This window comes from Halichoerus grypus, chromosome 5 (assembly GCF_964656455.1).
Source record: "Halichoerus grypus chromosome 5, mHalGry1.hap1.1, whole genome shotgun sequence".
Classification (NCBI taxonomy): domain Eukaryota; kingdom Metazoa; phylum Chordata; class Mammalia; order Carnivora; family Phocidae; genus Halichoerus; species Halichoerus grypus.
In genome coordinates this window covers 95,712,540-95,729,176 of record NC_135716.1, presented here as the reverse complement: position 1 = coordinate 95,729,176, position 16,637 = coordinate 95,712,540, and the positions used below count along the sequence as shown (strand labels likewise).

General features: G+C 42.1%; 1 long non-coding RNA gene across 1 annotated transcript in view; it reads left to right on the top strand.

Moving 5' to 3' along the window:
* The window catches only part of LOC144381887 (uncharacterized), a 46,126-nt gene extending 30,103 nt beyond the window's left edge, over positions 1-16,023 (top strand). The window contains exon 2 of the long non-coding RNA XR_013447989.1: positions 14,930-16,023. This is a non-coding gene — a long non-coding RNA (uncharacterized LOC144381887). The remainder of the gene's footprint in view (positions 1-14,929) is intronic.
* Positions 16,024-16,637: the final 614 nt, after the last annotated feature.

Here is a 16,637-nt window from a genome sequence, read left to right as displayed (position 1 = left end):
AGTCAAGATATTGGCTGGGACAGTCCTTGAAGGCTTGACCGAGTCCAGAGGGTCCATTTTGAAGCTGACTCATTTACATGGCTGGCAAGCTGGTGCTGGCTGTTAGCAGGAGGTCTCAGTATCTCTCTGTGGACCTCTCTGTAGGGCTCCTAGAGTGGTAGCTCTTTCTCTCAGAGTAAGTGATCCAAGGAAGAGCATGATGGAAGTCCCACTCCAACATAGCCACAATATTCTAGTAGTTACATAGGCTGGTCTTAGTGTAGGAGGGAACTGGCGGGCAAGAATCACTGAAGGCCATTTTGGAAGCTGGCATCCACACTGACCTGCAGTTTTTTGAACGCCCACTGTGTGAAGGTATTTTGCTAAATACTGGGATTCAAAAACTGAGACACCATCCCTGCCTCCAGGAACTCAGAGACTAGTGGGGGAGATCTAGATATTGCGGGGTGCCAGGGGAGCACTCAGCAGGGGCAACAGCCCAAACTGGGTTGCTCGTCAACAGCCTCCCAAGTGTCTGACCCTCCTATCTAGCCTTTTTTAGTAGAGTTTTCATATTTTGTCAACTTATCCAGTGCTTCCCAGGGACATGTGCCTGGTACATGGAGAGTGCTCAATAAATCCTGAGTTTTATTATTCTCCTTTCTCTAGACCTGATTCCTGCCTCAGACTCATCTTGTTGGTAGAAGTCCTGATTGTTCTCACTTCCTCAGTTTGCTGACCTGACTCTACCCAGATGCTTTACTATCAACTGTGCACATACTTACAACTCAGGATAGGACTCGCCTGCCTACAGCCTGTAACTATAGAGCCTCTATCAGCTGAATTACTCCTCAAGCAATGGATCGATCTGCATCTTTTACGTTTAATGGTGTTTACCTCCTCATTCATTCTCCTTTGATAGGTAAAGCGATACACTGGCATATAGAAGGGCAGATAACCCAGACCCAGCCCAAGATCTTTCTGGAAAATTAAGAGAGTTTTACCAACTATATAAAAATTAATCTTCAGGATCCCCCAAATTCTCATACCTTACAACTTGTCTAGCATCTAAGACATGTTTTATTCCCTTGAGAGAAAACCTGTATTTTTTTTCCATTTTAGAGTATCCTGAAAATTGGCCTGGAAATCTTTCTGATCCCCTGGGGGAGAAATATCAACTTACCATCCACTTCCTACTTCCACCACTGCCTGAAGACCCCAAAATTCTGACCTGTACAAGTACTGAATCATGAATACCCACTGACATATGGGAAAAGGAAAAATAGTGCATCGTTTAAGGGAAACTATTAGCTTGAAGGAAAAAAAAAACAAATTCCAATAAATACAAAAGTGTTTCTGAACTTCCTATTACAAATCCTTTTTATAACATTTTTGCTATCTCATGGAACATGTCTTTATTACTTTTCCTTTCTTAAGAAATATTTTTTTGGTCACTTTCACTGATGTATTTTTCTTAATGAAACTTATAATCAATTTATCAAATAAACACACATACACTCTTTGGGATTTTAAATTAAAACATTTAGAGATTGACATGTGAAAATTGACAACACTATAATATTGAGTTTTCCCATCTAGGGACATGATTTATTTCTGAGGGATTATGAGAGCCACAAAGAAGAAATTTATATATTTTATTTCCTCTGATCCTCAGGGCCCAGCAGATTGCCTGGGATGTAATAGATGGTCAATAATAAATATTTGCTGATTCTTTATCAGGTTTGAATGAAATGTGAACGAATTGGGAAGCTTTTCCTATGCTCTAAAATTATTTAATTGTTTCTTAAATGTTGATGGGGTATCTGGCTCTGGTGGTTTTTGGCAAAACTTTTTTTTATTATGTTCAATTAGCCAACATATTACATCATTAGTTTTTGATGTAGTGTTCAACGATTAATTAATTGCATATAACACTCAGTGCTCATCACAACACATGCCCTCCTTCATACCCATCACCCGGCTATCCCATCCCCCAACCCCCTTCCCTTCTGCAACCCTGTTTGTTTCCCAGAGTCCAGAGTCTGTCATGGTTTGTCTCCTTCTCTGATTTCTTCCCATCCAGTTTTCCCTCCCTTCCCCTATGGTCCTCTGTGCTATTCCTTATGTTCCACATATGAGTGAAACCATATGATAATTGTCTTTCTCTGCTTGACTTATTTCACTTAGCATAATCCCCTCCAGTTCCAACCATGTCAATGCAAATGGCAGGTATTCATCCTTTCTGATGGCTGAGTAATATTCCATTGTATATATGAACCACATCTTCTTTATCCATTCATCTGTTGAAGGACAGCTCAGCTCCTTCCACAGTTTAGCTATTGTGGCCATTGCTGCTATGAACATTGAGGTGCTTGTGCCCCTTCTTTTCACTACATCTGTATCTTTGGGGTAAATACCTAGTAGTGCTATTGCTGGGTCATAGGGTAGCTCTATTTTTAACATCTTGAGGAACCACCATACTCTTTTCCAAAGTGGCTGTACCAACTTGAGTTCCCACCAGCAGTGTAAGAGGGTTTCCCTTTCTCCACATCCTCACCAACATTTGTTGTTTCCTGTTTTGTTAATTTTTGCCATTCTAACTGGTGTAAGGGGTATCTCATTGTGGTTTTGATTTGTATTTCCCTGATGGCTAGTGATGTTGAACATTTTTTCATGTGTCTGTTAGCCATTTGTATGTCTTCTTTGGAGAAGTGTCTGTTCATGTATTCTGCCTGTTTCTTGACTGAATTATTTTTTGGAGGGTGTTGAGTTTGAGAAGTTCTTTGCAGATCTTGGATACCAGCTCTTTTCTGTAATGTCATTTGCAAATATCTTCTCCCATTTTGTGGGCTGCCTCTTAGTTTTGTTGACTGTTTCCTTTGCTGTACAGAAGTTTTTATCTTGATGTAGTCCCAAAAGTTCATTTTTGCTTTCATTTCCCTTGCCTCTAGAGACATGTCTTGAAATAAGTTGCTATGGCCAATTTCAAAGAGGTTACTGCCTATGTTCTCCTCTAGGATTTTGATGGATTCCTGTCTCATATTTTAATATCACTTTCAATATCTTCCAATGTTATTGTTCTATTTAGGTTTTCTACCTCTTATGTCAGTCTGATTAGTTCATATTTTCCTAAAACCTATCTCACCTAAATCTTTTAGTGTATTTACATAAAATTTTTGTAGTGTTTGCTTATGATTTGAATCACCTTTGTATCGATAGTAATCTGTGGAAAGAAAACAACACACCGGTTCCACATTTAGGTAAAGCTAGAATGAGTTCTTCACGAGAGTAGTAGAGGAGCAATACCCTGGAAATCAAGAAGTATGGGTGCTGCTCAGCCCTGAATAGAAATGGTGAATTGGTGCGGCAGAGCTGATGGGCTTGGAATCAAAGTGCTCTTTGAACACCTGCTCTGTCATGTACTAGAGATGTGATCTTGGCCAAATGACTTAATCTCTCCAACTTTCAGTTTCATTTATAAAATGCAAATAATAATACCTTTTCTAAGGTTGTTGTGGAAATTAATTGTAACATGTAAAATCGTGTGCATTTAGTTATATATAGAAAAAAACAGAATGCCCAGTAGCTCATAAGATGCATGGTTAGAGGATCTCTGGATTCAGTGAGATAATGGGAAGAGTTAATTTTTAAAAATTGTTCTTGGAGACTCAGAATGAAGATCTCTCATCATGCAAAGACTCTGGAAACTATTTTTTCAAGACTGAACTTGTGATGTAGCAGGAGAAACGGGTTTCCAACAATCTGGAGATGAAGGCAATGGAGCTCACTATACTGGCTCCTTATACAGGGATTAAGTAACTTCAAGAATGTTCACTGCAGTCTCTCTACGTGTACACATTTTTCTATTGTTAACTGGTTCTCTAGTGAGAAGTTGGAGAGTGTACAAAAGCCATAGGAGAGCATTTATAAAACAATATTGAGGAAATTAAAGTGTTAGTGATGAGAGCTAATATTAATATGTTTGAGAGTAATCTCTGCAAATGGACAAGACGTGTTCCAGGAAGACCTCTTGCAAAGGTGGAGAACATGATCAATGAGCTTGCAGTCATGCGTGACTAAAACTTCATTGAAAAGTTTTGAAGAAGAGCTGATTCAGCAGAAAAATAAAATGAGTTCAGTTTGAGAAATAATAAGTAAAATAAAAATAAAGTTATTTTTGGCTTGCGTTCACTGTAAATGGGTTGTCAATTTATTTGTTTAAAATGTGGTTTCTAGTTATGAACACATTCTCTTTTAGGGTGCAAGTCTATAAACAAAAGGTTTTGTGCCTGTTTAATTCTCTCCATGGAGTGTCCAACATGAAAATGACTTTCTAAACAGTAATGATAAAAGAAAGAGAGCAATAAGAATGATTAGCAAAGCAACATCACGTTTCATGTATTTATTGAGTTTAAATAAACTCTAGGAAGGCTTCATCCCCTCCCAGCCCCCTTCTTTTTTTTTTAAGTTCTTATTTATTTGTAATCTCTACACCCAATGTGGGGCTCAAACTCACAACCCCAAGATCAAGAGTCACACACTCCTCCAACTGAGCCAGCCAGGCACCCCTCAACCCCATTCTTCTGTTCAAGGCCAGTTACAGCATGAGCAGCTTTGGTCAAACGCAAGGCCCTCTGAACATCTTCTGGCCACAGTGTTACCATTAGCACACTCAGAAAACCTGGGTGGATCCCTACAGTCCTCATTGATTCCATCAGCTTTGCCTTCACAGAATGTGCTGGAAGGTATGGGCTTAGGAGGCTCTGGAGCATTACAACCTATGCACGAAACATCAGAACACCATTAGTAGCAGCCCATGAAAACTTTGAGGACACATCTACACGTGTGAGATTAGAAAAGTCCTTTCTTCTTCATCAGTTCAAACCAGGCCAGATTAGAGGGAGGGGGACCATATTCACCAATATTAGAGCAGAGTTGCAAGTACCATGGGATGCTTTGTTCAAAGTGAAGAGAATGCTAGTTTAACTTCTTTCACCAGCTAGACTAGAAAAAAATATCTCGTCTTATAAATAGTTAGTTTTTCATTTCTTTGCAAAGTTAGACAATAGCTATTTCTTGATTGGCAAAATGAGTTAGTCTCAAGTTCACCACAGCAAGCCAGTAATTATGTATATAACATATTGTCAGATTGAAAAGTATGTATTTTCTAGAAATCTAGCAAATACATACTTTTCCAAGATTGTGTTCAATGATTTGCCTCAACAACCCATCTAAGTTTTGAAATAAGAAATTATTGAATATTAGAAGCCATCAGTTTTTCTCTGCTAAAAATGAATTAAAATCCTCAGAGCAGATACCATGCCTTGGGCTGCTGCTTCTTTGGTCATCAATGATTCAACACTATAGTTTCTTGAACTATATGAAGTATAGTTCAAGGTGTGCAAATGTTTCTCTGGTTACCTGGTGTCTGCAGCCCCAGCAGAAGCTTGAGTTTAGAGGTCAGAGGATATGACCCCTTACTGCAGAAGTTTCCCAGGAAGTCATCCAAGTCAAGAGCCCAACCCTGGTACCACCAAACCCATTGTCTTTCAGTGACATCACCTGTGGTGTAAGAGTTTAATCTATCAGTCTGGCATTAAGTTTTTTAAAACCCCATAAAATTATTGGGAGCATGATGCAACATAATCAGAAAGTTTCTAAAAAGAAAACACAAAGAAAAACATAATCATACCACCATAAAACAACTCATTTTGGCATGTTAATCCCAGTCTTTGCACACTTACCATCATTGTTTACAAGGCTATCATCCCAGCACAAAAACCATCTATACCCTGTTTTTTTTTTTCATTTTCATTTTGAATCAGAAATAAACATTTCTCATATTAATGCTTAATTTTTATACCTATTTTTAATGATTGAAACTATCTTTTTGTGTTATAGATTATAATTTAATACACTATTTCCTCATTGTTTTAATATTTGGCAGTTATAAGCAAGACTCTGAGAAACACCTTTACATATAAATACTTTGATTATATTGTCATTCCAATAAATACCCAGGAACTGGAATTGGAGGCTAAAGGGCATACATACATATTTATATAATTCCGTTATATACAGCCACATTGTTTTCCAAAAGAGGAAACCAAGCCCAACCTGTATAAGGGGCTCCCGGAATGACAAGTGTTCCTAAAAACTGAATGTCTGGGTACCTGAGTGGCTTAATCGGTTAAGCATCTGCCTTCAGCTCAGGTCATGGTCCCAGGACCCTGGGATTGAGCCCTACATCAGGCTCCCTGCTCAACAGGGAGTCTGCTTCTCCCTCTCCCTCTGGCCTTCCTCCCTGCTTGTGCTCTCTCTCTCTCATAAATAAATAAAATCTTTAAAAAAAAAAAAAAGAAACGGAGTGTCCGTAAAGTATGGTGGAAAGAGCATAAACTTTGGAATTATTGAGACCTGTAAACCAAATCCTGGTACACCACTTACTAAGTATGTGTTCTCAGAAGGTAACGTAACCTCTCTTAGCATCAATTTCCTCATTAGAAAATGGAAATTATAATACATATTTCATAATAACAGCAACTGCCATTTGTTGAACATATATTCCACATGCATTCTTCATTTAATCAGCCTCTAGGCTTATCATAAGAATCAAATGGAGTATCTTATGTAAAACAGCTAGCACATAGTAAGTAATCAATAACATGCAGGTACCCCTTTCTTCCTATGGAATAGAAATGAACATTTATCATCGTCCCAAAAGCGAACTCTCCTGTGGGGTGCCAGCCATCTCCCATAAGCATGTGGACTTAGCCTGAGGCTGGGATTTCACTGGCAAGTGTGCCTACAGGCACCATCTGGTCCCCTTTTGGTCACCAGCGAAGAATCGCCAAGGTGAGTGAGGCTTTGAGTGAGTGAAGCTACCCACTCCTTACACACTGAAGTGACTGGTGTATTAACACTGACTGTGGTCAGCCCTACCCTCTCCTCCTGAAAAGTCTATACCAGCAACACTATTGGGCCCTCTATGACCCTCCAATGGCAAAAGGTTGGGATTTCTGTTACCCTGATCAGCAAGCAATACAAGGAGTAATGTTCTTCTTGGGCAGCTTTAATTTCATCTCCTCCCTTATGAACAAAAGGGGTATAAACACACAGAACCTCCCTCCTTCTGCCCCAGGCCAGTCTCGCTTTGTTACCTTTGCTTCCCCTTATCTAAATGTATCAAAGGACAGAGGTGAAAGCCCAGGGTTGAACATGCAAGAAGAGATAGAAGGGCTGGTCAGGGTTGGTGAAGGAAGAAGACATTTTCCAATTTGATTTTTCTCTCTTGCAAGCCCTGGATTTGACTATGAAGAACCAAAATTGTGTGAGCTTATGTTAAAGGTCTTTTAGGTATCAATGTGTGTGTGTGTTTGTGTACATGTCTAAGAAGGTACGTATGTGTGTGTGTGTATATATATATATATATAATCATGATATGATGAATCACTGACATATGTAAAACAGATTTCTGAGCTACCTTTCCCTTTCTCATGTTCCTGTGATTTATATTTCACAAGAACATGGGAAAAGTGGCTCAGAAATTAACCATTCCAGCTGCTTTACTATACAAAATAGGAAACAGGGTTAAAAAGTGGAGTTCTTGGCTTAAAATTGCACAGTGAGTCTGTAATAAAGCTCTGAGTGTAACTGCTATTTCCTGGCCTCTCCTCCAGGGCTCTTTCCATTTAAAAAGTGAAATTTTCAAAGGCAGAGATAATGTGACATAATCTTAAGGTCCATGGGCTGAAACTTACCCTGTGCTCCGAGCTTTCAGTATAGTCAAACCAACCCACTCATATCCTTCGTAGGCAAGGGCCTCAAATCTTCAGTCTTCGTGGTGGTGGCTTCAGGAAAGAACAGGCAGATCTGATCAGAGGGACACAAGTTAACAAAATCAGGAAGCTGGGCTAAGACTATGGGATGTCAACAGGAAAGGAAAATCATTCTTAAATGCTCACATGCTAACAATCCTATTGTATAAATCATGCTTCTACAACTAGTTCTTTGTGTTTTTCTCCTCCCCTTGGGCTGTGGGCTCCATGAGAGCAGGAACAGTCTTATTTAACTATCCTCCCAGTGCCCAGCACCCTGCCTGACACATGTAAGTGCTCATAAGTTATTTAGACATAGTTATTAAGTAGCTTGAGTACTACAAGAACTCACAAAAGAGTCACTATTTCCCCCAAAGCTTTGTCATTTTAAAATTTAAAGGCAACAATTAGAAAATTTTGTATTTCAACTCGACATTTGAACTCTTATTCTTAAAAGGAGTTTACCTCTAATATAAGTAAAATTGACATCAGGTCATACTAGCAAGACCCTGTCATTTGCCAAGATGATTTATCTCTCTCTCGGGAATGCTTTTCATCTCTATCTGGGGTGTATGGGAGACATAAGTAATTATAGAGCAAGAGTTCTTTTACAACTGGAAGGAACCTAGAGGTTGTCTAATCCCACTGGCCAGCTGGCCAGAGTCTCTTCTGCAGCCTTTCTGGAGAGGGGAGTTACCTCACAGCAGGCCCAGAAGCTAGCCCTCTGGGTGTAGGGCCTGACAGACTCTAATTCTGACGTGACATATGCAAAGAAGTGGGCACAAGGTCCATCCATACGTGGAGAACCCCATAATGAGCTTCTCAGCAGGAACTCCATTGTCTCACCAATATTTCATGGCCAATTTCTGGGGGGAACATTCAGCTTAAGGCTCCAAGGCCATTCCCCCCCTCTATCTTCCTCCCTGGCCATCCCTCCCTCTATCTTCGTCCCACCCAGTTCTAACCTAAGGTGGCTGTTTTACAGCGTTGAGGTAGACGACCTCTCCACAGTCAGCAGAACCCTGGTGTTGAGAGCTGTTGCCTCCTGTGACAGTGTCCCAACCTCCACAAAAGTCTATCAGAAGTATTTATACATGATTCCCCTACCACATTTTTTTTAAACAAAGCGTTTTGATTATCTATTAACTCAGTTCTCAGACAATTAACTGAATTTCTTCTGGCAAAAGAATGAAATAATGACTTCACTATTCTCAGAAATCTCCAAAGAGCACTGTGCCCATCCAGCAAGCTCTCTTGAGCTCTGGGTAACGATGCTGTGGGACCTCAGAGTCCCCTCTGTTTTCTTATGCAGCAGAGAGCTCAGCAGGCCGATGTACTAGCTATTGCAGGAGTTCAGAGGAGAATACCCTGAAGAGCCAGACTCTCTTCACTTCTCCATGTCCTAGTGTGAGCATGTACCCTATAAAAATTTCTCAGAAGAACAATCCTGGGAATATACAACCTGGATAATATCAACACACCCAGCTTGCCCCATCATGTTTAGGCAGGAATCAACAACAGGCTTGGTTGCACACAAAGAACTTTTCCTACCTCTCCTCCTCTGCTCTCACTAGTGGCATGCCTTCAGTGGAGGTGACAGTCCTTCCTCTCCCTAGTGGATCAGCACAGTAGCTAAGCCTCCATGCATTCATGCAGCCACTGGAGAGCCTCAGGCAACATAGAACACTTTCTAGGTACCAAGCAGGAGACAAGAGTGGTCAGCAAAGAGCAGCTGCTGGTCAAGAGTGCTGAGGAGGAAGAGAGGAAAGGGAACCCCGCAAATGCCAAGCAAACGTGTGCATATTATGTTAACTTTAGTCTGATTGCGGCTCCAAAGGTCCATAGGTTTAAGTCCCTCCTTGGAATAAGACATGCTCTTCAGGCCTTGGGGTATTCTGCCTGACATACTCTTATCTTGGCAATTCTGAAACCCACATCAGTGGTCCCTTTGCCTGCAGGTATGGCTGTCAAGATCAGCAGACTGGATGGCCTATGACTCGGGCCTCAGCTTCAAAAGCCACTGTATTTCCTGTTTCAAGAGAGGACAGTATTGGTGATTATGGTTAGTGATAACTGTAGGAAAAAGACAGTGCTAATAAATGGCCAGATTTTAATTTAAAAATATACCAATATTTGGTGGAGGAAAAAGTCTCCTTGCATGTACTGGAATGTGTGTGTGTACCAAGTATATGGGCGTGTAAGTGAATGAGCGAGTGAGCTAATGCTTGAAACCTAAATTGTCTGTTATATTTTCTCCTGCTTCCCCACTGAAGCAGTATCTTATAGGGAAAGGAATCTCAGAGATCTCTACTACTTTCTAATTATGATTACTTCTCTCTGGTTTGATATAAAATACACACTTCCATTGAATGTTATGAATATTAAATAAAGTCCCAGTACATAGTGCCTACTACAGTGTCTGGCACATTGTAGAGTTTCAACAGTTATTGATTCCTGTATCTTATTTTTCCCTTTTCTTTAGACTTGGAGGTGGTCAAGGGTGGAGAACTCCCAGAGGTCCTAGGCTATATAAATACACCTATAGGCCTTTGCCTTGATGAGGATGGTAAAGCATTGTTAGTCCTCTGGTGTGTTGCCCAGGACTGTGGGTACCCAAAATCAAGGTCAATGCCATCAAACCCATATAGCTGGAGATACTGGATCACTGAGTCAATGAGAATCTCATGGTTGCCCGTTCCTGGTGACCCTGGAGAAAGGCATAGTCCTTGCTGGCACTCAGATGCCATCACTTTTCCCCTTCCTTCTTTCTCCAAGCTCCAAGAAATATCAGAGGAACCATTGGCAGTCCATAAAGCCTTGTTCTTAAAACTACCTTCATCTCTAGCATCTACTCTCCGTAGTCTAATATCATAAAAACCCTCTTGTAGAGCCCAGAGAGCAACAAAACTGGACTGGTGCTTAGTGCTGGCAGATGAACCATCCTTTAGTTATTTTAGGATCTTCTTGCAACCACTCATCAGTCACATTCCATGCCTTCTCCTCAACTCCCAAATCCCTTCAAGAAGGGCATGATAATTCATCAACAAGGAAAGAAAAATGACATCTCCTCCACTCACAAAATGTTCATTAATTCTTCTCTCCCTCTTTCTCTTTTCCTATTTTTAGGATCTGGTTTCTCTGCTACTTGATTGTTCAGAGTTCCACCAAACACTCTATACTCTCACACTTCTATGCCTTTGCTCATGCAGTCCCTTCTCTTACAATGTCCTTCCAGAAAATGGCAGAATTTACCATTACTTTCTCACCATGTCTTATCATATCATGCTCTATCATGGCACTTACCCATTGCAGTATTCAGTTGGGTGTGTAAATGTTTGTCTCTCCACTAGACAGGAAGCTTCCTGAGACTCTCTTATTCATCTTTTTTTTTCTTACAGTGTCTTGAAAGGTGTTTTATGCTACTCAATAAATATTTAATATCCTTGAGGTATCTCAATGATATCTAATATCCTTCACAAACATCCCCCATCCATCTTCTTTGCTTTAGTTAAAATAGGAGACATGATAGTCTTAAGAGCTCCACTTTTATAGCTCCTTCATCCTTGTATATCTCAAATCCATATGCTCAGTGCCTGCCATTGTACTTAGCACATGATACATGCTCAAGAAATACTTACTGAAATAAATTGAAGCATTGAAAATAAACATTGAGCATATACTATGTGTAGGTCATGTGTAGGTCACAGATTCCTTCCATAGAGCAACCCTTCATATTGATTCTCTACTTCTAGCTCTCTGCCTTTCCTCAACCTATGGTCCTATGACCCTAGGAATGAAAACTGTGGGCTCCATTCGGCTCCTATTTTAAGATAAATAAATGTCTCATTTCCCAATTCTAGCTCTTTCCCTGTCTTGGAAAATCTCCTGCAGATACACCTCTGGGATATTTCATGCCACCTTCAATCACCTTTTTCTTCACCTTCAAACTGGCTTCAGCCTCATCTTCCCAGATCAACCCCTAGGCCAACTCCCCATAGAAAGAAGAGGTTTTTATTTCTGGGTGGGAAAGTTCCACATGCTAATCCCCAGAAACATAACAAAGTTTTCATTCCTAATGAGGAAGCACGAAGAAATGACAGAGTGAAGTACATTTTAACCAAGCATGAGGAAACTGCCACCAGAGTCAAAGTGGCCTTCTCTCAGACTCATGGTTCTGGCACCAAAAGGACAGAACCATGTCCCCAGGAACTGTCTCTTGGGATACTCTTCCTGCCTCTCCAAGGATCAATTTTATGCCAACCATTCAGATTAGAGAACCTGGTCAACAAGCCCCCCCTCATCCTTTCTGGAGCAGAGGAACATAGGCCAGACTGCGTGGAAGAGAGCCTTCCTCTTATACAACAACATGTGCATGGAATCTTGTAGAGAACTTTACTCTCTGACTGGAGACACTCTCATGGAGGGAATGGTGAACATTTACCCAAAGACACCCATGGGATTCTGGATGTTGTCACCTCCCCCACCAGCCCCCCAAATTGTCAATTGCACCACCTATTTGAAAAGGGAAGACAGGGGATCTTCCAAATAGGGTTGACTTCTCCCATTCTGGTCTCAGGAGGAAGATAATTCTTCTAGAAAGTTCCCTAACTGAGGTGAATTTCAGTCAGTTTCCAAAGCTACTTTTCTTTTAAGTCCCTCTGGTAATTCCGGACTTTCTCTTGCTCACTGCCGTTGGCTAAGGAACTTCAGAAGGACACAGACCAGAGCATGACAGGGGCTGCTTCCAGTTTTAAGAGTAGGGAAAGAGAAATAGAGGATTAGAGCAACAAAGCCAATTTTTTAGCAGATAAAACTACTGCTGAAGAGAAGGAACTCGTTTTTATTTTTGTCAAGGTGGCTTGACATTTTCTTTCCTCTCCTCCAGAGTCACCCTTTCCATATTGTGTACTTTAGCCCTGAGAGGGGAGATGGTCCCCGATACTACCTTTGGATTTCAAGTCTACCCAGAGTGTCTGTCCTGTGACTCTCCCAGATATTCCAGAACAAAGTACTGACTGCTGTTTGAGGTCCTAGAACCAGGGTACAGGAAACACCATCCCACTACAGGGCATGATCTTCTGATTGACCAAACAGTGACGACATAGATAAAGTCTGTACACAGGCACAGTTTCACGTTCTCTGGCATGTATTTGGCAGGATCTGGGTGGTACTGGGGCCAACTGATAAAGTCATACACAAGCTTCGTGGCTATACCTGGATGGGAAGACCAGGGGCTAGAAGTTGGAAGTCTTGAAACCTGGTGTCTCTATGCCCTGGGTCTCTTCCATGGACTCCTGGGGGAGGAGCCCCAGAAACACTGTGAGGATGCCAATTCTCCCTCTGGATTTAGGACTGGGGATGTGAGGAAGGAATGAGGTGAGCCAGCTTGGTGAGGTAAGGCTATAAGCCAAGCCCCCTTCTCAAGGACCTGGGAATGGAATGAGAGCAAATCGAGGATAAATATGGCCATCAGACTCCCTGAAGGTTTCTAATTTCTGAAGAGTTAATGATGGATCCTTTCTAAACTAGCCCATTCTACTGCTACCTTAATCCTACACCCTGATAAGAGTCCTCCTGATCCTCAGCAGCCCTCATTCTTATTCAAAGGAATGAGGATATGGGAGCTGGGGAGATGAGGTAGAAGAAGCTCTCCCTTTCTCTCTCTCTTTCTCTCATTTTCTTTCTTTCTTTCTTTCTTTTTTAATTTTTGGTAATAATTTTGAATGTTCTATAGGATATGGAAACTCCAAGTCCTCAGATTTTCAAATATCGAAGTCAGCTGATGGTGAAAACACCTTTATCAGAAAGAAAGACACTCATGACACATTCCAGCTGCAGCTGCAGCAGCACAGCCAGACCTGTAAAACGATCCCATGACTTAGCTGGGGGCTTCCCAAGGAAGCTACAGACCCGTGGCTCTGCTTTGGTAACTATCATGAACAATCAGCTCACAGTGATCCCCGCAAAAGATTTTCCTCTCCACAGCTTGCACCTAAACCACACCAGGTGAGGAGGGGATCCTGGTGCTAGATTCTCCCCCACCGAGTAAGTGGTGAACTGGAAAGAGCATGGGCTTGGAGCAGATACTGTTACACCTGAAGCCTGGCTCTTCCACTTCCAGCCGCAGGGTGCTGGATACCTTGTCACACTTCTTCTACCTCCATTTGCTTACTGACAAAAATGGAGGGAGTAAAACCTATTTCAAAATTTTGTTGCAAGGGTGTGGCGAGGTAACTGAAGGGACATACACTCAGAACTGAATAAACATCTCTCCATTAAACCATTGACCCATCCACATGGAGTAGGGACCAAGGCTCCAAATGACTGTATACTTACCTCTTGTCAGTTACCTTAAGCCAAGCTCCAGATCATCTACTCTTGTCTTAATTCCACTGCATGCTCATTGAGGGCAACAGCCATCACTCGCTGAGGCCCAGAATGCTTCAGAGCCTGTAGGGCAGCCGCTCACACCTGTGGTTCAGCATCCTCAGACTGCTAGTGAAGCACAGCCTTCCAAGCCTATTCTGGATGATGTGATGGCAGGTGGTGGGTCTGAGCACAGAGAGCAGCATTGGCTCTTCCTTTAGAGGAGCTGGCACTGGGCAAGATACGGATGATGAGAAAGGGGAGAGATAAAGGAAAGAGGGGGTTGTGGAAATGTTTCTTTTAGTTAAAATATGGCAGAGAGAAGCAGTGGGACTCAGAGTGGAAGCTACAGAAGCAATGCCATGCTGTAGACGTATCCGGAATGCCTGACTTGCTGGAAAACACACTCTAGGCCTTGGAGATGTTGTACTTGGTTCCTTTAGCACTTTCTAGCATCCCACAGAGAACCTCACTTTTACATTCTGGGCCCTAAGCTCATGGAAAAGGGAGAGAAAGCAACAGCCTGAAAAACCAGAGGTCTGGTGGGTTTGGGGGCGGGGGGAACATGCCAGACAAGAGAGAAATGGCATGGAAAAATCCAAACTGAGGCTTGGCTTGTTGAAGCTGGGGGCTGGATCCCTGCTCCCTGCTCCTTGCTGGAGACATGAAAGGTCTGGGGTCTGTGTGACCTACCAGCTCAAAGCAGCACCACCTCATCTCGGCTGCAGTCCAGCCCAAAGGCCTGGGGTCTGGGATTTCTACATAAGGTCTGAGCCTAGAAGGGCCTCATTATCTCTGTGAAAGTGGAACAGCTGCAGAAGGCAGAGTACCAGAAATCCAGCCTAAAGCCTGCTTCCAGGTCTACATTTGTCCATTCCTGAGCCCCACCCTCCACCAACCGCCCAGCCTATTTTCCTGTCAGAGCCTCTACCTGCTGTGGCCAAGTTCAGAGAACTCATTACACATCAAATCTTCTCAACAAGGTAATATTCTTCTGCACATGTGTTTGATGGTGAATGGCACATGGAAGCAGGCCTTAATCAAAACCTCTACCATGATGGTACAAAGAGGAGATTTTGAGATTTCTGGTGACATTTGCATAGTAAGAGCTGGGTCAAAGTGGAACTAAGAAAGGGGGAAGCCAAGAGCTCACTACTATTGGTTGGCTCTAAATTCTGGATTTAGGTGTCAGATACAAAGGGGTCTTCCATTTCTGTTTAGCTCTTCTGGCCACGATGGTGAGCCTAGGAAAATGGCCAGAGTTCTAGAGCAGAAGCTCTACCAGGAACAAAGGATATGCCTCTATCTGAAGTTGAGTCTCTATGGAAGCTAGACCCTGGGGGACCTCAGGTGAGGACTAGGGAACAGCAGAGGAGCCCTGCCAGCAGAGCCCTCTTCCTCAAATATCTGATCATAGGTCTCTCCTCCACTGAAACCCATATGGGTCCGTTTGACAGCAGAATCAAGTCCAGAGATTTAACAAGGCCCTGCCCCTCTGACCGCAACCCACCTTGGCTGCCTCATTTCCTACTATCCTCTCCAGTACCTTGTGTCCAGCCAGTCGGGATTTCCTGATGCTCTACAATTACACAAACTCTCTCCTGCCTCTGTGCTGTCCTTATGCCAGTTTCTGCATGAGATCCCTTTTCTAACTTTCTCTACCCAGTGAGTTCCTACACATACTTGAAGGCGAAATCTAACATGGTTTCCTTTGTGATACTTCCTCTTTCCTGCCACTCTCAGGCACCATTCGCTGTAACAGTCTTTATGTCACTTGTATTATGAATGTGGTTGTATAGCAGGCATTGCTAAGCACTTGTTATCGCAAAACATGTCAGATCTGGGGACTTAAAGAGAAAAATGAACGGTCTCTTTTCTCTTGATCATAACTGAGTTGTGGAGGCAGACGTGCAATGGGTACAATACAGTGCAATGTGTAGTGAACTGTCAGAGGTACAAAGTGCTATGGGGGGAGGGAAGGAGGAGCAATAACCTCTCATGGGGGGGTAGGCAGAGGACACGCAGGAAGATGTCAGGGATCAGGGAAGATTTTACTTACACAAAGAGATTTCAATAAATACCTTATGAATAAATTAATGATATTTCATCAGTGGTGATGGCATAAGCAGTTAATGGAAAGAAAACTCTAGAATGTGTTTTACAAGTATAACCCAAATATAGACTGAGGTCCATGTGGCCACTTTCTTCGTGAATTCACATTTAAAAAGCGCATTACAGCAGCTAAAAACAATTAAAGAGGAATTCCAATTTTTGTATCTCTTACAGAACATTAAAAAGTCTCTAATTTGTAAGCAAAGGCAACATTTCTCAAAATCTTCATCCTATGTTTCCCTTCATCAATCCTATGTTGCTGTGGAGCATCTCCCCCAAGAAATTTCAAATTCCAAGTCTTTATTTTCACCTCTCCCATCCATAGTTTCTATCCCTTCTCTCTTCCCTGTTACCTTCCAGCTT